Source organism: Lissotriton vulgaris, chromosome 7, assembly GCF_964263255.1.
Source record: "Lissotriton vulgaris chromosome 7, aLisVul1.2, whole genome shotgun sequence".
In the NCBI taxonomy this organism is placed as follows: Eukaryota; Metazoa; Chordata; class Amphibia; order Caudata; family Salamandridae; genus Lissotriton; species Lissotriton vulgaris.
In genome coordinates, this window is record NC_141695.1 from 116,014,835 (window position 1) to 116,037,746 (window position 22,912).

Below are 22,912 nucleotides of genomic sequence, written 5' to 3' on the forward strand. Positions count from 1 at the left end.
GACCCTCAAGGGCAGACCTGGGGCAGGCTCAATTAGATTGCCCTTCCCTTGAACCCCTCAGACAGCAAGCTGCTGCTGAGGCTGCAGGGAATGCTCAAAGTGTATTGGGATGAAGGACTCCTTTATTCAGAGGCTAGAGACCCCAAACCTGGCACAACCAGGAGGTTGGTCATACCTTTGAAGTTTAGGGGTTTCCTTCTTACCTTGGCCCATGATATTCCCCTTGCAGGACACTTAGGCCAGAATAAGACTTGGGACAGGCTTGTTCCACACTTTCACTGGCCTCACATGTCAGAAAATGTCAAGGAGTTTTGTCGCTCCTGTGTCACTTGCCAAGCCAGTGGTAAGTCAGGTGGCACAACAAAGGCCCCCCTGATACCACTACCTGTGGTGGGGGTACCCTTTGAAAGAGTTGGAATAGACATTGTGGGTCCCATGGATCCTCCAACAGCATCTGGGCACAGATTTATACTGGTGGTAGTGGATCATGCCACCAGGTACCCAGAGGCAATTCCCCTGAGGACCACGACAGCTCCTGTGGTGGCAAAAGCCCTCATTGCAGTTTTCTCAAGAGTGGGCTTTCCAAAGGAGGTTCTTTCAGACAGAGGTACCAACTTTATGTCTGGATACTTAAAAGCAATGTGGAAAGAGTGTGGAGTAAACTATAAGTTTACCACACCCTACCATCCACAGTGCAATGGGCTTGTGGAAAGGTTCAACAAGACCCTAAAGGGAATGATAAAAGGTTTACCAGAGAAGCTTAGGCGGAAATGGGACATCCTTTTACCCTGCTTGCTCTTTGCTTACAGAGAGGTCCCACAGAAGGGGGTTGGCTACAGCCCTTTTGAACTTTTGTTTGGCCACCCTGTGAGGGGTCCATTGAGTTTGGTGAAGGAAGGATGGGAGTTACCTCTCAAAAAGCCTAAACTAGACATTGTGGACTATGTACTTGGTCTCCGCTCCAGGATGGCTGAATACATGGAGAGAGCATCCAAAAACCTTGAGGCCAGTCAAGAGTTACAGAAAGCTTGGCATGACCAAAAGGCTGTTCTGGTTGAGTACCAGCCAGGGAAGAAGGTGTGGGTGTTGGACCCAGTGGGGCCAGCAGCTCTCCAGGACCAATGGACTGGACCCTACCCTATCATTGAAAAGAAGGGAGAAGTCACCTACTTGGTTGACTTTGGCACCCCTAGGAGCCCCCACAGGGTGCTCCATGTAAACAGATTGAAAGCATTTGTTGACAGGGAGGACCTGAGTCTCCTCATGGCCACAGATGGGGATCAGGAGGAAGAGAGTGACCCTCTCCCAGACCTGCTTTCCCAGAACCCTGATGATGGTTCAGTTGATGGAGTAGCCTTGGCAGGCAGCCTCACTGAGCAGCAACAGGTGGACTGCAGACAGGTGTTGCAGGCCCACAGACATATGTTTTCACTCACACCCAGCCAGACTAATTGGTGCACCCATGAGGTGGACACTGGTGACAGTCTGCCTGTGAAGAATAAGATCTACAGGCAACCTGACCATGTCAGGGATTGTATAAAGGCTGAGGTGCAAAAGATGTTGGAGCTTGGAGTGATTGAGCCATCAGAGAGCCCATGGGCTAGCCCAGTGGTCCTCGTGCCAAAACCTCATACCAAAGATGGGAAGAGAGAAATGAGGTTTTGTGTGGACTACAGAGGTCTCAATGCTGTCACTAGGACAGATGCTCATCCCATTCCAAGAGCAGATGAGCTCATTGATAAATTGGCTTCTGCCAAGTTTCTGAGCACATTTGATTTGACAGCTGGCTACTGGCAAATCAGACTAGCTGAAGAGTCAAAAGCCAAAACAGCATTCTCTACCCCTAGTGGACATTATCAATTTGTGGTAATGCCCTTTGGTTTGAAGAATGCACCTGCCACCTTCCAAAGGTTGGTGAATCAAGTCCTTGCTGGGTTGGATGACTTTTGTGCAGCATATCTAGATGATATTGCTGTCTTTAGCTCCACCTGGGAGGATCACCTGATCCACCTGAAGAAGGTTCTGGAGGCCCTGCAAAAGGCAGGCCTGACTATCAGGGCTACTAAGTGCCAGATAGGGCAGAGCAAGGTTGTGTACTTGGGCCACCTAGTAGGTGGGGGTCAAGTTCAACCACTGGAGAGCAAGATCCAGACCATACAGGACTGGGCTCCTCCAACTACCCAGACACAAGTCAGAGCCTTCTTGGGCCTGACTGGGTATTACAGAAAATTTGTAAAGAACTATGGGTCCATTGTGACACCATTGAATGACTTGACATCCAAGAAGATGCCCAAAAAGGTTCAGTGGACAGTTAGCTGTCAAAAGGCATTTGATGACCTGAAGAAGGCCATGTGCTCTGCACCTATCCTGAAGAGTCCTGACTACTCCAAACAGTTCATTGTACAGACAGATGCTTCTGAGTTGGGGGTGGGAGCTGTGCTTTCACAACTTAATCAAGATGGTCAAGACCAGCCCATTGCTTTTATTAGCAGAAGGCTGACCCCCAGGGAGAAACGTTGGTCAGCTATTGAGAGGGAGGCCTTTGCTGTGGTTTGGGCCCTGAAGAAGTTGAGGCCATACTTGTTTGGTACTCACTTCCTAATTCAGACAGACCATAAGCCCCTCTTGTGGCTAAATCAGATGAAGGGTGAAAATCCCAAACTGCTCAGGTGGTCCATTTCCCTACAGGGGATGGACTGTACAGTGGAGCACCGCCCAGGGACTGACCATGGTAATGCAGATGGTCTCTCCAGGTACTTCCACTTAGAACATGAAGACTTATCTGGTCAAGGTTAAGTTTAATGTCCCTGCGTTTGGGGGGGGGGGTTATGTAGGAGAGTAGGGTCTGCTATCCTATGGTCACCCCAATTTTTGCTTTTTGCTTCACTGGTTTTCGACTTACTGAGGCTGTGGGCCTGCTAATCAGACCCCCAGCCTGCTGTTCTCTCTCTAAATTTATAATACATGTGCTATAGGTACATACCACAATTGGAAATGGACTCCTTGTCAGCCCCTGTACCATGCACTATAGGTGCTCAGGGCATAGGTGCCACCAAGGCCTACCAGGGGCTGAAGCATAGCTTTTGCCACCCCTGGCTGGTTCTTAAATCGACACAACTGGCTGATCACTCAGCTGGGGCAAGTGGGTGTAATCACCCCTTGCTTAGATATAGTATACCTATATCTAAACCTATATCTGGACACATATATAGCCTGTAAGCCACTCCTATGGAAGGCCTCATCAATCCTGGGGGCAGAGTGCGTGGTTTTATGTGAGATAGAGCTCTGGCATGAGCTGAGCCTGTCTGCAGCTGTCGGGAACAACTCCCTAAGCTGATCCGGGATAATGCCATACCATATACTCTTAAGCGCCTTATAATCCTCGCGGTTATATAGCAACTTTGGTTTGGCTTTATCAAAACATGTCATGTAAGGTGTCATACGAATTGGAATACTACCCCCTCGCCAGTTCTGGCGACGGGGGTAGCATTCCACCCTTCTAGAGGGATAAGACATGTTACTTTACGGAAACGCGGTTGATTTAAAATGAGCCTCAGATCCACAAAATGGATGCCTCTGCCACAGACACGGGTCTGGCCTCCTGCTGCTGACCGAAACTCAGCATATGGTGGCCTGGACAAAGAGTTTCCTGTCGCAGGGCGGTGTCAAACCACCCCAGACAGGAGATAGTGGATTGTAGTAGGGAGGTTTCGAAGAAACCAGACACTGACTGGGGAGCACAAGGCTGCCCCTTGCATAATCCGGCCAAACCGGTTCTGGGGCCTCCCAGCCCCTGTCCCAGCGCGGCCTGGATCAAAGGAAAGGGGTGTAACCACCCCCTTCCTGGGTCCCACCCATAGGAGGGGACCTAGCAGGATGTCCAGCCCACCAGATTCGAATAAGAGTGGGAGCAGTGCCAATGCAACTCAGATCATCCTGAAGAAACATAAGAAACGAATTCTGGACCCTTCGACTTTCTACTCGACGTTAGAAGACTGAAGAATCTCCCTTGTGGTCAAGGAGTGACCACCCTGTGCAAACAGGCAACATCCAGCCCTCGACCCTTGCTTTGTTGCAGTTCCCGCCGGAACTCAAGCGACAGAGATCGACGAGATCAAGCTTGCCTGCCTTCTCCCTGCCCGATCCACAGTCCCTGCAGAGCTGAGACCAGTGGAGGCGACCGGAAGCGTGGGGCACGCCATCTTGAAAAGGCCACGAGACGCTGACCGTGCAGCCCAAGAGTGACCCTCGAAGCTGTACACCGGGGTTTGAGAAGCCCCCACCCCGAGCTCCACTTGCACCAAAGCTCACCCCTCCACACTCGACGAGTGCTGCGTGGGGCCCTTCTGCTTGTGTTGGCTCGACGCGTTGGCCCGGTCACTTGCCAGCTGGCTTGTGGCCCCTGTGCCGACGAAAACTTGAATACGACTCGCTTTTCTGGTTGCTCCAGATCTGCACCAGCTCCTGTGAAAAGGAGCCCCCACTTTGACCCTCCTGGTTCGAGTGATAAGCAATCTCCCGGTTCCGCGGGGATTGCTTTTGCCAAGTGCTGTTTGCTGCAATCTTGAAGCCGACGGTGCTGACGGCGAGAGCCTTCGTGGGACAGATCGTGACCCGCTCCTGGACGTCGCAGATGCCCCAGAGCCCACGTGACAGCGGAGAGAAGCCTATCGACAACCACCTGATTGCGCCCGACATTGCCTGGTTCCGTCCTGGTTCCACCCTGGTCACTGCTGAGTGACCCAGACTCTGTCCCCTCTGCTTTCAGGTACTTTTCTACTTCGATCCACCCTTGGATCGCACCGGACACTTCTGCTTCACCTCGCCTGCAGCTGCAACAGCTCCAAGCACCAAGAGCCTGCGTGTCAAAACCCGACGCCACTTCGACCCTGTGCACCCACGGCCTGTGGGTGAGGTAACATTGCAACGCCAGTGTTCCCACACTGGTACACACCTCTAGGGTCTGTGTCTAAAATTTTGTTCCTCTAGGTTCAGCGGAAGTATCATTTAACTCACTTTATGTAACTTTTACGCACCATTGACATTGCATTGGTGCGAGCCGCACTTTCCGTGCTGCACCCGTCTCCTGTGGGCTACTCCCAACTTCAGCATTGCTAGTCCTGACTGCTCCCAGCGAATCTCTAGGCCCTAGGCCTAACCACTGTTCGATTGGTATCTCTTATACCACTTTTTTAGTATATGGTTTAAGTGGCCACCGGCCCTTATCCAAAATAGTGCAACTTTGTATGTTATACTGTGCTTTTGATTTAACGCTTGTGCCCCTTTCCTCATAAGGAGTACTGGGGATTATTTTTAGAAATAAACACATATATTTTTATAATATATACTTGTGTGGTGTCCTTTCATTTGATTACAGGATTGTATGTGGTAAAACAGCTCGCTTAACACGACCTCTTAAGTTAAGCCTTTAAGGCTGCTTAGTCCATGCTACCACTAGGATAGCTTGTCTAACAAGGTTGACTTACAACCTGACATCTTTGGGGTTGTTTGGACTGATACCAAGTGGTTCCAGAATTGGAAACACTACATATCAGGCCAACTTCTCACAGTTTCCAACGTGGGTCACTTGTTGGCACTTTCGCCGTCATGTAGACGTTTGCTTTAGCGGCACTACATGTATACACAGTCGGATAGGCAGCTTGATTTATGTTTCATAGGGTCCTACGTAGGTCAGGCAAAGGTAAACATTTTGTACTTTGGCAAATCATGAGGAGATACCTTCTCAGTGTTGTAGGGAGGTTACCTATACATAACCCAATACGGCCTTTTCCCCTGTTGGAGAAGCTGGTGGCCACGAAGTGAGTGGACCAACTAATGTACTGGGCACCAGGCACCATATGAGGCACTTCGTATTTTGATGTAGTTTGTATTGACGTACTTGGAGGGCCCAGTAGGGGCAGGTAAGATCAGTATTTTACATACTACAGGGAAATAACCCATTGCCACCCTTTTGTGCACTGAACTTAGGAAATGTCTCACATACCAATTCAACCCGTGGGCCTGTTCAAGGGGTGGCCAGTTCGTGGTCGGCGATGCATGAAAGTATTAGTGTGGTTTCTGTATTTTGTGCAACTAAGCAGCATCGACTATGTCAACAGATGGGGTGTTGGTAGGGCAGGCATGCAACACGAGATGGTTCATCCAGATCACCCTAGATAGTCTACAAGTCCTCCCCTTTCGACAGGTTTTGGCAAACGTGACCAACTGTCTTGCTTGCAGGATTCGGGTATTGACCCCCCTGCAGGTCTGCTACAAGTTATTTCCCCGGGGCTAGGTAGTCATCTAAGGGGCGAGGGGCTGGCCACCGACAGGCCTTGCCAGATCAGGGGTAGCCCATCTGTAGCTAGATCCTGTGAGGGTGATAGTGTGCCACACTCAGTCTGGGGGTTCTGGGCCACTTGTCCCTCGCCATGCGCTGCGGGTGGCAGCGGGCGCTATGTGCCTTTTGTGGATCAGGCATGGGTTTTATGGATTGATGTGCGTGGCACTGTATTTCACGTTCAGACGTGTTCCAGCGGATGCTCCTTGGCCACCAGATTGGGAACCTTGTCGACTCACTAGCTTTCTAGTCTACACCTTCTTGGTGTGTACAACAGGGTCTTTAGCGGTTATCAGGGTCCTGGCAGTTGTGACCAGTCCCTGGTCAGCAAGCAGTGTAGGTTGACACTTTTTACGAATTTTGCGCTGGCCATCTCGGCATGCTATGCACCTGTGAGAATGACCACCTTTTACTCACGGTGGGGTTCCTGCCACCAGTGGGGGTCAAGTAATTTCAGTGGTCTTCCTTGTCGCTATCTCTGTAGGCAAGACGCTCACAATGGAGGTGCTGGAGCCTATGCGCAGGAAGTCCTGCGCTGCGTATATGCAAAGGGCAGAGGAGACAGGATGTCATTAGACCTGGGAGACCGTATGCCTAGTGCAAGGGGCTTTGGGAGGATTTCTTGGCACTCCTGCCCTATTTAACGTTGACTGGTTCAGGCTGGTTAGGGGAAGTGGCCCTAGAGATAACGAGCTAGAAATAGTAGGTGGAATGCCGGCCTTGGTGGGGGGGCCCTGGCTGCGACGGTCGCCACACCCAGGGCTGTGGCGGAGTTACAGGGCGATCCAGAGGCGGAAAGGTACCTGAGAGTACCCTCTTCAGGAGCACAAAGGATGCTGAGGCCTAATATCCCCAGGTAGTCTGTGCGGTGGACCCTGGGGGTGCGACAGCGCCCCGCTATCCTACGGGCGGTTGGAAACCTGTACAACCGGGGGTCGCTTGAACGCTCCGCCCCTCTTAGGGGGGGGGGGCGTGAGCAAGAGGGTGGACCAATGGTTCACCGGATAATGGGAGGGGCTTTCTCCTCCCATAACCGCTAAGCAACGTTTGGCTAAGGTCACGTTGCAAACTGGCCCATCAGGTGGTAGGTCGCGAGGGGCGGCTTGCCTTTGGATCGTCTGTAAGATAACCCACCTTGTTGGCATGTGTATATGCTAATAAACCTGCAGCTACTTTTTCCCAACAATAAGTTGTCTTGTCTGTTTATTTCTGCGACATGCATGTTGCTGGGAGCGGGCTAGTGAGTGGGCCGATATTGACACTAGTTATAAACCTTTGAAAAGCATGAGGAACCATCCCCCATGGAGGAAATGTGCTCTCCAGCTGCCATGCTTGCTCTTTGTCAGCAGGGAGATTCCAAAAAATGGAGTCAGACTCAGTCCTTTTGAAGTCTCCTCTAAGGGAGTCCTTATCTTAGTAATGAGGGATTGTGAGCACCTTTATTTTTGCCCCATCTGTATGATGGCCTATATAGTTGTCTTAGGTAGAGGGCTCATCTTGTGATAAGCTGCTAGGCCAACCAAGAATTGAACAGGCAATGGCACTATCACAAGACCACTATTTCTGTTTACTGGGAGACCCTGGGGTTCAGACCATGGAGCATACCAAGCTTAGAGCATTGTTTGGCAAGGGGCAGTTCCTTTAATTGCGTTGAAGAGGACAAGCTCCATCAAGTTCCCTGCCAGGGAACTCCAGAGAGTGCTATGTGTTGCCTTCGACATTCCTTACATTGATATATTACAAACAGACACTGGGTACACATGGGTTCAGGGGAGTGGTGAGAACAGCGACATGTTTTCCAGAGGATAGGGCACTGCAGTATTTTTAATCCAATCAGTGACGCCGGTGATCATTCGCCAGGGGAGGGGGGGCGATGGATTACAAACACCCTCTCTTGGAGTGGTCAGGCTCTGCCCACTGTTTATAACATAGGGTCTATTCATGGGCTGCTCTCTGCAAAGGCCAAGAGTTCTAACCCATGACTACTTCTGAGCTCAGATAAAAAAAGGCATGTTCTACTTCTCTTATTATAATGCATAATATTTAAGTAACTTTAGGGCTTTTGGGGATCAGCTGACCCTCTGACATTCAGTAAGTAGTCCAACAATCTCCTTTGGACTGCAGAATATGGTCAGGGTTTGCAGAAGAATGTCTCTCCAGGAAGCCACTGTCCTAACTGCATCTGATCTCAATCATCCGTTTATTGTGCAAACCGATGTATCCAACTAGGGGCTGGTGATCTGCAGGAAAGGTGGATAGTATACCATACGGGAGAGATGTCACTGTCTTGACGTGAGGTGTGACTGAGATCCTACACCCCTATGTAAAAGAAAATGTAAATCCAGTACTTGTATAGCGCATGAATCACCCCCAAAGGGGTATCTTGGCACTGGGGGCCGTTGGGAAGATTAAGCAAGCTGTTGCCCAGAGTCGCATGGTGCTGGGCTAACCTGCCCCCGGCGCCAGGGATCGAACCGTGATCCCCAGCATCCAGCGTCAGATGCCCTGGCCTTGGCACCACACCTCTTCCCTAGGTACCCAAAATGTTACCGCCCATATCACTTATTGTTAGCGTAGTTAAAATCATTGGTTTATCACCGCCTTGTTATCGAGGCCCAAGAGCACGACATACTTTCCCCTTTCCAATTCAGGTTCCGTTCTGGCCTGTGAACCGTGGAGCAATGTTTACATTTGAATCTGATTATAAACAAATACACCCATGCATAGCATCGCCCATTGTAGCTGGCATTTATGGCCCTGTCTACAGCCTTTGACTCTGTGAATACGACTAAGCTGTGGCGGACATTGTTGGATCTTCAGGTGGATCTACCTCTAGTGAACTTCCTGCACTTAGTTGCACGAGTACGCATGAGTGCCAATGGGAAAATGCCCCCAGAATTCGCTTTGCCACAAGGGGGACGTCAAGGATGCATTTTAGCCCCACTACTTTCTAATATTTATATTAATGGCCTTGGGTCTTCTCTGACTTTAAACCCAGTAGACACCCCAAGGATAGCTGGCTTACAGGTGCCCACATTGCTTTATGCAGATGACGCGGTCCTCCTAGCCTGTACCCCTAACGCTTTGCGGCTGTTGGTACACCGCTTCGTCTCTTTTATGTCCAGTCGGAGGAGCCTGTATCTTCCGCCGACTACCTCTGGTTTTAATGTCCACTCTGAGCTAAACTAAGATTATATAGCAGATAAGGTTCCTCTTACCCCCTACTGCTGTAAGTTAGTGTGTGAATAAATCCAGAGGCGTCATTATGCTGGACATAATCTTGGATTGCCTCCGCTTTGATAAGTGGTTTTCAATACCATTGATCCAGCGAAAGGCCAGGGATAAACACTTCACAGTCAAGAAATCTCGCATGGGTCCATATACAAATTCAAATTTCCTGGCTGTTTCGCGAGGGGTCAAGTTTTGTAATTCCACTTTGACCTTGATTAGTTAACTCACTTGTAGACTCAAAATTATTTGAGAAAATTATTCCATGTCTATCTCATCTTCACTGATCAACTCTCTTCCTTTGGTCGATGGAACTTTAGTTGAGTAGTTGATGGTGATATTAACAATTAACTAACTAATTTACTGATCTTAGTGAAATAACCATAGACTCTGGGTAAGAGTCAATACATTTTATCTAAATCTCAGTCATAAATGAACGCTCATTAGTACAAATTCACAGTGCAAACTCCATCAAATTTCATGGGAGTGAAAATTAATTTAGCAAATACATTCAATTCACAGACTCATTCAACAAATCAATGCATTGAGAGTGGATAGATGAAGAGCCAAAAGGCATAATAAATCATAAATTTGCAAAAGATATGCAAATTTAAGACAGGATTATAGTTACCCAAATGTGAAAACGGAAAACCAACCCACTGGCCAAAGGACTGGTGAAGGTCCCCCGATTTAAGAATCAGGTGACAAGGACTATAGGACAAGATCAAGACAGGGCAATACTCACTAAACTTCTCTACAGACCCGACACACCAGGGCGCATTCCTCTCTTACACTCGCTACCTCCTCGATATTCTTCTGGAATCTTCAATCTAATCAGGTTGTCATTCAGGTATGAATCTTCACAGTCTGTTCTCTCCTTTCCTCAACCGCTGCAGCTCTCACCTCTCTCTCTCTCTCTCAGCATCAATGTCATAAATCCTCTGCTTCTCGCTCAATCATCAAATCACACACACTCTAAACTTAAGTCACTCTAGTTATAGTCTTCATTTCTGCATGTCCCACCCTCAAAAGTTGCTAATATCGATGGATTACGGACTGTGATTGGGCAGGGACAGGGGAGTTGCCATCATCTCATTCTGACAAGTTTAATTTCTTAACAAACTCTTTTGTCTAACAAACCCTTTCCCTTTAGCTCATTCATTATTCTGTCTTATTTCCTTTCCGATATATCTAATGTTGCAAATCAAATAACATTTTGAATGCAGTTCCACAGTCGAGAAGAGGTTTCACAAGACTGTCGTCCTTGACTCATGGCAGTTTGTCAGCGACGCTGTCAGTGGGTCACATGATAATGCCAACGCTTAGGCTTAGCTTGCTTCCATTTTCGCCGCCATCTTTTTCTCTTGCATGCAACAATAGGCCCAAACGTACACTATTAATAAAAGAATAATAAACAGATGTTAATTTCTCAAATATGTGATTTTTACTGTTCACCATCCACTTCTACTCTATCGCATGTTATTATTTCTTTCTTTAGGTAAAAGCATTAGCAGCAATACCTCTCTTTAAATTCAGGCACCCCATATGCCAGGCATGCGGTGCCTCAAGACCTAATGTTAGTAATTCTTGCGCATGCCTGAGAGTTTTCCCTCTCAAACAGGTTAGTCACGTTGTTATCTACGTAGTTCTGATTTGCACATGCGCAAACGCGTTTACCAGTTTGAAGCGGATTTTAGTCCCGTTGCATTTTAGTCTTCATTAACTAAGCATGCGTAAAGCTCTTTTCCCCACATGTAAATGTTGTGCGAATATTAATTTAGTTTTCTTTACTATTTTTACCGATTAGTACTGTTAATGAGGGATTGCTCCGAGCAAGTTTCGTTTTCTCGAATTCTTGCTCCACCACCATGGCTGAGTTCTAGTGCTAAAACTCTCTACACCTTGGGGTTGTCCTCTTTGTTTACGAATCCAAGGAGTGTCTCCCAGGAGGACAAATTACGGGTCAAGTCCCTGGTTTTAAATTGTAGGGAAGAATCGAGGCTGAGAACGGAATTATCCAAATGCTCTGTTTGTACATATTATTGGTCTTTGGCTGCAGTGTAGTCCGTCATCTATTTATCACTAAACCTTATTCACTGCGAGAGATCAGTTCTTTTTTGTTCTGCATTTATGCTTTAACAGAGAGCCAGGCCTAGCGGGGCCTTGTCCTGCCCTTGTGACAATGTTAGTGAACGATCACTGTTGCATTTCATGTACTTTTGTAATTTTCTCAGCTTTTCACATAGACATTTGCACAAGGCGTTACTAAAGAGCTCGGGGCATCGCTGATGCAGAGAAACTTTTTTTTACATCTCCAACTCCTGAACTCACCTGACATATGCTTCTGGGTTAGGACCTCATCTGTAAGAACTAGAAAATCCTTTGGGTTGTAATTTTGGCTATCGTATGTTTTTTTACCAACTACTGGCTTTGTTAATTTTTTGTTTCTACAGAATAACTATTTATTATTGGGATTTAAATATGCTTATTAAAATTGTAATTTTAGGCATATAGATACTCAACGTATGAAGGTTTAGACAATTTTTCATCCCGGTTCTAAAATAGAGGGGCATATTATCAAGGGGGTGATAGGAAATTATCACCGCTTTAGCGACCGTTTTCGGCAGCTAAGCTGCGATAATTTTATTGCCCTATTAGCAAGCTGTCGCTAACGGTAGTTAGCGACAGCTTGTAGGCGATAGCGAGCGGTTTGGGGCCCGCTTTGCATGTCAGCAATATTTATCGCTAATGACATGCAAAGAAGGGCGTACCCAACCTGTTAGCGACTGAAAGCAGTCGCTAACATCGCTATCGCCTATTACCAACACAGGCGTAGCGATGGAAATATTCGCGCTATGCGCGAATATCTCCAAAAACTAACGCCTGCTCAGACCAGTTCTTAGCCATTAAATCCAATGGGAGGTGGAAATATTGGCTAAGACCCTGTTAGCGATAATGCGTGAATATCGCTGTATTCTCAGCGATATTCACGGATTTTGCCGCCATCGCCGGGAATTTTATTGCTTTTGAGATAAACGTTGCTAATAGCATGTTATTTCAGCGATAAAATCCGGTGATACGCGGCGATAAAAAAATTGCTGCTAAGCCTACTTAGCTATAAATACCGCTATTTGTTGATAATATGCCCCAGAGTCCCCTGACATTAAGCATCTTAGATCAGCCTTCGCTGTTTGACTGCAATTATCAAACAACGAAATAATTATGCGTGCCGGCTCTTTCTTACAAATGACTGCTCTCCTCACTTCGCTGCTCGTTCTATGGACATCTGTGAGTTTTTATTGGAACGCTGCTATAGGTATCTCTCAGCACCGAATATTGTTTTATGGAGTGGTTTTATCTGTTTTATCTAATTGCTGCTAGCATTATTCTACTGTCAAGATGTTTTGAATGCTGCTATAAATCTGAAATTGTATTTTAAACTTGTTATGTTATTTTTTAATTGTGACATTTGCTGTATAACTTTTATGGATGTTTGTCGCATCCAATTAAAGACTTTTAACTGAACTACCATAGGGGAGGGAGATCTTGATGTGAGCTGTGACTGAACTCCCAGGCTACTCAAGAGATTCATTCACAGAGGCAAACACTCTTACCTCAACTTACCTTGTCCCACTTGAGATACATTGGTCTGAGCAGCTGGGACTCCCGCGTGACAAAAGAACAAAACACCAAGCAAGGAGAAAGTAACAGGGAACTTCGTTTTTCACACCAAGTTAAAGTAAAAAGGTTAAAAAAAATTAGCAAGAAAATACAAAGCAAAAAAGCATTAACAATATATTAAAACGTTTTACATGTCAATTTTAAACAAAAAGGGGAACACAATCCTGCTTTTAACAGAACCCACCAAAAAGAATCTCGAAGCAAACCGGTCCTCAAGAGTGTATTAAGCCTCAGGCCACAGATATTCATAGAGGACAGGGGGGCGGGGGAGAAGTCAGTTGCCCGAGTGCTGCAGGTTGTCTTTCCTTGCATGTGTTGCTCCTTGTCAGACTTGTAGGCTGCTCTCCAACAGGAGTAGTACCTTTTATGTCTTTAGGTTAGTGCACTACATATTTCCTTTCTGTTGGTGCTTCAGCACTGGTCTCTGCCACCCCAATCATGAATCCTCATGGGCCCCCAACACCTGGGGCAGGTCCCAAGAAAACACTAGGGGGCAGATTTGCAATAAGTGGTGCATCCCTGCATATCAGCAGGGATGCACCAGTTATTGTGCGCCGCAGCTCCCCCACCATGGATGCGCCGCATTTACAATGCGGCGCACCATGGGGCAAAAATGGCACAGATGCATGACGCATCTGTGCCGTAAAGGCGGCGCATTGCTGGAGTTGCGTCACAAGCGTAATGCAGCTCCAGCAAGGATCTGTTGGGGCCCTATCTCTACAATGCTGCTTCAATCCTTACGCCTGCTTCAAGCAGGCGCAGGGTTTTGACGCAGCATGGGCTCAAAAGTGACTGAGTGAAATCTTGTAGATTTCACTCAGCCACTTTTAGGAGGCGTTCCTGCGCCGGAATGCGCCCCCCCCCCCACGCAGGAATGCCTACTTCTGGCGCAGGGCTTTACAACATGGCGCTTCAGTTGTAAATACATCACACCATGGCGCACAAAAGTGACGCAACAGCAGCGTAAAAGAGGCGCAAGGGCTTGTAAATCTTCCCCTAGATAACTTGGGGGCATATTATCAATGCTGGCGATATGCTATTTTCGCCACTTTAGCGGCCGTTTTCGGCCGCTAAGCGGCGACAATACTATCGCCCAATTAGCAAGCTGTTGCTAACTGATGTTAGCGACAGCTTTGAGGCGATAGCGAGCGGTTTAGGGCCCGCTTTGCATGTTAGTGATAATTATCACTAGCTAATGACATGCAAAGTGTGCGTTCCCAACCCGTTAGCGACTGAAAGCAGTCACTAACGTCGCTAACGCCTATTAGCCAAGCAGGCTTAGCAATGGCAATATTTGCGCTAAGCGCGAATATCACCAAAAACTAACACCTGCCCAGACTAGTTCTTAGCCATGTTATCCAATGGGAGGTGGAAAACATGGCTAAGAACATTTAGTGGCTAATGCGTGAATATCGCTGTATTCTCAGCGATATTCACCCTATCGCCGGAAAAATGATCGCTTTGGAGATAAACGTAGCTAATAGCATGTTATCTCAGCGATAATTTACGGCGATGCTTAGCAATAAATAAATCGTTGCTAAGCCTAGTTAGCGATAAATATCGCTAATCGTTGGTGATATGCCCCTTGGACTCTGTGAAACGCTCATCAGCCTCCTCTGGGTCTGTACCTCTCAGTTCTCCAGCTCTTCGGATGATCCAGAATCAAGCTCTTAAGCCAGGTCCAATCTCTCTAGGGGTCCGATCAGGACCCTGAATGCCACTGTCCTGGGATTCGATTCTGGTTACAGATATTCAGTCCAGAGGGACGAATTGCAGGTACCAGTGCTTGTTTTTTCACAGCGGCAGGTTGATCTTCCTTCTGGTTCTTCTATTCAATGCCGGGTCTGCAGCTCCTTCGGGCTGAGCATGGCTTTGAGATGATAACATCCAAAGTGCCCGAGACCTATCCATAAAGAGTTCCCACCCACGCGTCAGCCGGAGAGGCACCTCGAATACCAGCCAAAGTGGTGAGTTTTGGAGGGAACAGGGAGGAAAGGAACAGGGAAGACCGGAAGGGTAGCTGCACTCTGGGAACCTAGAAGAGCCTGAGAACAAAAGTTCTTACAAGCTCCACATTCCACTGAGCGCCAAGACAGACCAGACCGTAGCCTCTCCAAGGAGGTGGGGAGTAAGAATGTGACAGACGCACAGAGAGCGGTGCTGGAGTGGGGAGATAGGTCCTTAGAATGTCACAGGAGCACACAGGGAGCTGTACTGGAGTGGGGAGATGGGTCCTTAGAATGTGACAGGAGCACACAGGGAGCTGTACTGGAGTGGGGAGATGGTACCTTAGAATGTGGTAGAAGCACACATGCACACAGGGAGCTGTACTGGAGCAGGGAGATGGGTCCTTAGAATGTGATAAGAGCACACAGGGAGCGGTGCTGGAGTGGGGAGATGGGACCTTAGAATGTGACAGGAGCACACAGGGAGCTGTACTGGAGCAGGGAGATGGGTCCTTAGAATGTGGTAGAGTCTCCATTGGCTTCCGGTCTCTGCCCGCTGTAAATTTAAGCTTGGTTGCATCATCTTTAAATCCCTCACTGGTCATGGTCCCTCCTTCATTTCCTCTTTGCTCCATCCTTATGTCCCTTCTCGCACCCTTCGGTCATCCCAACTGGCTTTACTCTCTGTCCCCAGATTCAAGCGGAAGAAACACGGTGGCCTTAGGTTTTCTTTCCTAGCTCCGTCTTTTTGGAATTCCCTACCTCTCCCTCTTAGGTTATCCTCCCCCTACCCCACATTCAGATCTTCCCTCAAAACGCACCTGTTTACTATAGCTTACCACTAGTTGTTCTTCCTTAGTCTGGTTTTCCTTCTGTCTCTCCTCCCTGCTCCCTCTGTACAGCGCCAAGAAACCTAATGGTGTTAGCGCGCTCAATAAATAGATTTAACATAACATAACATAACATAACAGAAGCACACATGCACACAGGGAGCTGTACTGGAGCAGGGAGATGGGTCCTTAGAATGTGATAGGAGCACACAGGGAGCTGTACTGGAGCAGGGAGATGGGTCCTTAGAATGTGATAGGAGCACACAGGGAGCTGCACTGGAGCAGGGAGATGGGACCTTAGAATGTGACAAGAGCACACAGGGAGCGGTGCTGGAGTGGGGAGATGGGACCTTAGAATGTGGTAGAAGCACACATGCACACAGGGAGCTGTACTAGAGCAGGGAGATGGGACCTTAGAATGTGACAGGAGCACACAGGGAGCGGTGCTGGAGTGGGGAGATGGGACCTTAGAATGTGGTAGAAGCACACATGCACAAAGGGAGCTGTACTGGAGCAGGGAGAGGGACCTTAGAATGTGACAGGAGCACTCAGGGAGCTGTACTGGAGTGGGGAGATGGGACCTTAGAATGTAGTAGAAGCACACATGCACACAGGGAGCTGTACTGGAGCAAGGAGAGGGACCTTAGAATGTGACAGGAGCACTCAGGGAGCTGTACTGGAGTGGGGAGATGGGACCTTAGAATGTGGTAGAAGCACACATGCACACAGGGAGCTGTACTGGAGCAGGGAGAGGGACCTTAGAATGTGACAGGAGCACTCAGGGAGCTGTACTGGAGTGGGGAGATGGGACCTTAGAATGTAGTAGAAGCACACATGCACACAGGGAGCTGTACTGGAGCAGGGAGATGGGACCTTAGAATGTGGTAGAAGCACACATGCACACAGGGAGCTGTACTGGAGTGGGGAGATGGGCCCTTAGAATATGATAGAAGCACACAGGGAGCTGTACTGGAGCAGGGAGATGGGTCCTTAGAATGTGACAGGAGCACACAGGGAGCTGTACTGGAGTGGGAAGATGGGTCCTTAGAATGTAACAGCAGCACACAGGGAGCTGTACTGGAGAGGGAGATGGGTCCTTAGAATGTGACAGGAGCACACAGGGAGCTGTACTGGAGTGGGGAGATGGGACCTTAGAATGTGGTAGAAGCACACATGCACACAGGGAGCTGTACTGGAGCAGGGAGATGGGTCCTTAGAATGTGACAGGAGCACTCAGGGAGCTGTACCGGAGTGGGGAGATGGGACCTTAGAATGTGGTAGAAGCACACATGCACACCGGGAGCTGTACTGGAGCAGGGAGATGGGACCTTAGAATGTGGTAGAAGCACACATGCACACAGGGAGCTATACTGGAGTGGGGAGATGGGTCCTTAGAATGCGGTAGGTGAACACATGCACACCGGGAGCTGTACTGGAGTGGGGAGATGGGTCCTTAGAATGCGGTAGGAGAACACATGCACACAGGGAGCTGTACTGGAGTGGGGAGATGGGCCCTTAGAATGTGACAGAAGCACACAGGGAGCTGTACTGGAGTGGGGAGATGGGTCCTTGGAATGTGGCAGGAGCACACATGGAGCTGTACTAGACCAGGGAGATGGGTCCTTAGATGTGACAGGAGCACACAGGGAGCTGTACTGGAGTGGGGAGATGGGTCCTTAGAATGTGACAAGAGCACACATGCAGTCAGGGAGCTGTACTGGAGTGAGGAGATGGGTCCTTAGAATGTGACAGGAGCACACAGGAAGCTGTACTGGAGCAGGGAGATGGGTCCTTAGAATGTGACAGGAGCACACATGCACACAGGGAGCTGTACTGGAGTGGGGGAGATGGGTCCTTGGAATATGGTAGAAGCACACAGGGAGCTGTACTGGAGCAGGGAGATGGGTCCTTAGAATGTGACAGGAGCACACAGGGAGCTGTACTGGAGCAGGGAGATGGGTCCTTGGAATGCGGTAGGAGCATACATGCACACAGGGAGCTGTACTGGAGTGGGGAGATGGGTCCCTAGAATGCGGTAGGAGCATGCATGCACACAGGGAGCTGTACTGGAGCAGGGCGATGGGTCCTTAGAATGTGACAGGAGCACACAGGGAGCTGTACTGGAGTGGGGAGATGGGACCTTAGAATGTGGTAGGAGCACACAGGGAGCTGTACTGGAGCAGGGAGATGGGTCCTTAGAATGTGACAGGAGCACGCAGGGAGCTGTACTGGAGCAGTGAGATGGGTCCTTGGAATGCGGTAGGAGCATACATGCACACAGGGAGCTGTACTGGAGTGGGGAGATGGGTCCTTAGAATGTGGCAGGAGCATGCATGCACACAGAGAGCTATACTGGAGTGGGGAGATGGGTCGTTAGAATGCGGTAGAAGCATGCATGCACACAGGGAGCTGTACTGGAGCAGGGAGATGGGTCTTTAGAATGTGACAGGTACTGGAGTGGGGAGATGGGACCTTAGAATGTGGTAGGAGCACACAGGGAGCTGTACTGGAGCAGGGAGATGGGTCCTTAGAATGTGGCAGGAGCATGCATGCACACAGAGAGCTATACTGGAGTGGGGAGATGGGTCCTTAGAATGTGGTAGAAGCACACAGAGAGCTGTACTGGAGTGGGGAGATGAGTCATTAGAATGTGGCAGGAGCACACATGGAGCTGTACTGGAGTGGGGAGATGGGTCCTTAGAATGTGGTAGAAGCACACAGAGAGCTGTACTGGAGTGGGGAGATGAGTCATTAGAATGTGGCAGGAGCACACATGGAGCTGTACTGGAGTGGGGAGATGAGTCATTAGAATGTGGCAGGAGCACACACGGAGCTGTACTGGAGTGGGGAGATGGGTCCTTAGAATGTGGTAGGAGCACACATGCACACATGGAGCTGTACTGGAGTGGGGAGATGGGTCCTTAGAATGCGGTAGGAGCACACATGCACACATGGAGCTGTACTGGAGTGGGGAGATGGGTCCTTAGAATGTCGTAGGAGCACACAGGGAGCTGTACTGGAGTGAGGAGATGGGTCCTTAGAATGTGGTAGGAGCACACATGCACACAGGGAGCTGTACTGGAGTGGGGAGATGGGCCCTTAGAATGCGACAGAAGCACACAGGGAGCTGTACTGGAGTGGGGAGATGGGCCCTTAGAATGTGACAGGAGCACACAGGGAGCTGTACTGGAGTGGAAGATGTGTCCTTAGAATGTGGCAGGAGCACACAGGGAGCTGTACTGGAGTGGGAGATGTGTCCTTAGAATGTGGCAGGAGCACTCATGCATACAGGGAGCTGTACTGCAGTGGGAGATGGGTCTTTAGAATGTGGCAGGAGCACTCATGCATACAAGGAGCTGTACTGCAGTGGGAGATGGGTCTTTAGAATGTGGCAGGAGCACTCATGCATGCAGGGAGCTGTACTGCAGTGGGAGATGGGTCTTTAGAATGTGGCAGGAGCACTCATGCATACAGGGAGCTGTACTGCAGTGGGAGATGGGTCTTTAGAATGTGGCAGGAGCACTCAGGGAGCTGTACTGCAGTGGGAGATGGGTCTTTAGAATGTGGCAGGAGCATGCATGCACACAGGGAGGTGTACTGGAGTGAGGAGATGGGTCCTTAGAATGTGGTAGAAGCACACAGAAAGCTGTACTGGAGTGGGGAGATGGGCCCTTAATAATGTGACAGGAGCACACAGGGAGCTGTACTGGAGTGAGGAGATGGGTCCTTAGAATGTGGCAGGAGCACTCATGCATACAGGGAGCTATACTGGAGAGGAGAGACGGGTCCGTAGAATGTGATTCATAAAAGGGGGTGGTGATGAACAGAGTGTCTGAATTAAGCAGACCACTCTTACCCAGTCCAAAGATCAGGGCTTGATCCATCACCATTTTTTAGCTCACTGCACCATCCCAGCTCAGAACCTGGCTACATGCAAATTAGTCTGTTCCTGTCCCAGTGTATGATGGGAACAGGGCAAACCAAACTACCAAGCCAATTCTTGTACTGGGAAGGAAACAAGCTTCCGGGGACCGGTTTCTGGCATTTCAGCCGTCGTCGGCCCGGCTTGCTTGAATCCTGATGGTGCAATGAGCAAGGGACTCACATCTGAGTATACCCTTCCACGGTCCGTAGAATGTGGCAGGAGCACACATGGAGCTGTACTGGAGTGGGGAGATGGGTCCTTAGCATGTGGTAGGAGCACACATGCACACAGGGAGCTGTACTGGAGCAGGGAGATGAGTCCTTAGAATGTGACAGGAGCACTCATGCACACAGGGAGCTGTAAGGCAGTGTGAGATGGCTCCTTAGAATATGACAGAGCACACATGCACACTGGGAGCTGTAATGCAGTGGGGCGATGGGTCATTATAATATGGTATAAGCACACATGTATACAGGCAGGTGTAATGCAGTGGGATATGTGTCCTTATAATGTGGTAGAAGCACACCTGATGCTGTACTAGAGTTCGAGGATAGGTTTTTAGAATGCAACAGATGAACACAATCACACAGGGAGCTGTACTGGACTGGGGAGATGGTCTAATGAATTTTGTTTACGTCCACAGGGACAAAGGGACTAGGGTGCTGTACAGGGACATATGCCTCATAGCTGTCTCCACAATATTTGGCCACAAATTTAGTTAAAACGGCCTTTAACACCAATGCATCAACTTTGTCTCTTAACGGACATCTTAACACACTGGAAATTGTTTGCTGACCAAAGCCTGGGCCTGTGTAGCCCTTGTAACCAAAAGGCAGCTTGATGTCAGATGCTTGACTCTAGAACATATCTGTAACCTGGGAGATAGCACTGCAATGTAAATCAGTAAGATCTCTCTCTATATGGTGAAGTATCTGTGCTGGCAGATATCTTAACCATTATGATCTGTGTAACCTGGGTGGCAGCTCTGCTGTTAAGATGCCAGAGCCTGTGGGATTTCTGTGACCTCAACAGTACCTCAACTTTCATAGAACACGCCTGAGCTTGTTAGGTCTGTGTGACTGAAGAGTCACTTTGATGACGTATGCCTCAGCCTGTAAGACCTATGTAACATGAAGGACAACCCTACGAACATATTTATAAGCCTGTAAGAACTAGTGACCACATGTACATAACATTTGTGTTGTGGCATATGGCCAATATGCAGAATCGGGCCGTTTGCAACTCCAGAGAAGCCTTTTTGTATGTTGTTAGACTTGGTACCATTGGCGTGAGTTTCCCTTCCATTTTTCACTGATTGCCTCCTTTGTTTTTGATATGTTTTGCTGGTTAAGATGCCTTGGGTACTGTGACACTGCTATTCAGTGCCACAGTGCAAGTGCTAATTATGTAAATTGATGTACTGAATTAGTGAACCCATGATTGGCTTATTTGGTTTACTTGTCAGACCCTAGTTCAGTGCACCATGTGTGTCCAGGGCCTGTAAATCAAATGCTGCTGGTGGGCTTGCAGCACTAGTTGTGCCACCCACAGAAGTAGCCTGTAAAGTGTGCCTCAGGCCTGCCATTGCAGAGTCTGTGTGCAGTCTAGTACTGCCATGCTGACTTGGCAAGTGCACCCACTTACCAGTCCCTAAAACCTTCCCTTTTCTACATATCAGACACCCCTAAGGTAGGGCCAAGGGCAGGGTGCATTGTATGTAAGAGGTAGGACATGCCCTGATATGCTTGGCATGTCCTAATAGTGAATTACAGCCAATTTTCACTATTGCAAGGCTACCTGTCCCAATAGGCCAGAAAGGGCAGTTTTGATTATAACACCTTATAATCATAACGATCCCAGGAAACATGGTAGAAAAGTGAATTTAGTATGCCTGAACACAGAATGATAAAATACATCTTTTAGTGATGTTGGTTTTAACATTCTGTGTTTTAAAATACCACTTTTAGAATGTAGGTATTTTCTTACCAAATCATCCAGCCTGCCTCTGCTAGGTTGTGTATTGCATGTCTGTTTTTTGAGTGACAGGGATTGGGGGGGCTCCCAGAGACAGGGTGAGTCAGCACTAGTCTGAATAGACCTATCTGCATGTAGAGTTGTGGGAGGAATAGCACCTGGGACTGAATAGGGCTGTGCCTGCCTTCCACAATGCTGGTTCCATCCCATGCAGTGTGACTGATGACCCTGGCCCACACTGACAAAGGAAGACGTTGTGCACTGGCAGAATTCACTCAAAACTGGTTTGGACTAGGTACAGACACTCTCCGCCTCAAGAGACAAAGGATTTGTGTGTATAAAAAGGGGGAACCAGACCCCAAGATTTTAGATCACTTCTGGGAACAAAACGGACCTTTGCCAAGGAGAAGAACCAGAGAATCTGAAAGAGTTGAAGTGCCCCTGTTTCAGAGCGCTATTTTCTGGGGTTGGCCTGCAGTGGTTCTTGATTTCCAAGGAAAGGGGAAACTTTTGTCATCTTAAAGAAGAATCTCCAAGGGCTTGAACTGTGCTTGCCTCCTGCTGAAGTCTCAGGGATACAAGACTTCACCACCAGCTCCCTTCTGAATTCCCTTGCTGGGGATTCTGTCTGAAGAAGCCTGCGTGTCGCTGGGAGCTGGAAGTGTGACGCAAAGAGGGTCACCGCCGCATGTGTTGCCGTCGCATTACAGAGGAAGCGTTTCTCCGTCGCAGCTGCTGGTCCTTGCATCACCAGAGAAGTGTGTCGCCACCGCAAGGGTCGTCATCGCATCACCGGAAAAGCGTGTCTCCACCGCATCTGCTGATCGTTGCATCACTGGAGAAGCGTGTCATCACTGCAAGGTTCGCCGTCGCTTCACCGGAGAAGCGTGTTGCAGGGCCTGTCGCGGCTCCAAAGTTACAGAGTTCGCCGCACGGCCGTCGGGATTGCACACATCGTATTCACACCGTCGCAATGCATCAAGGGCAC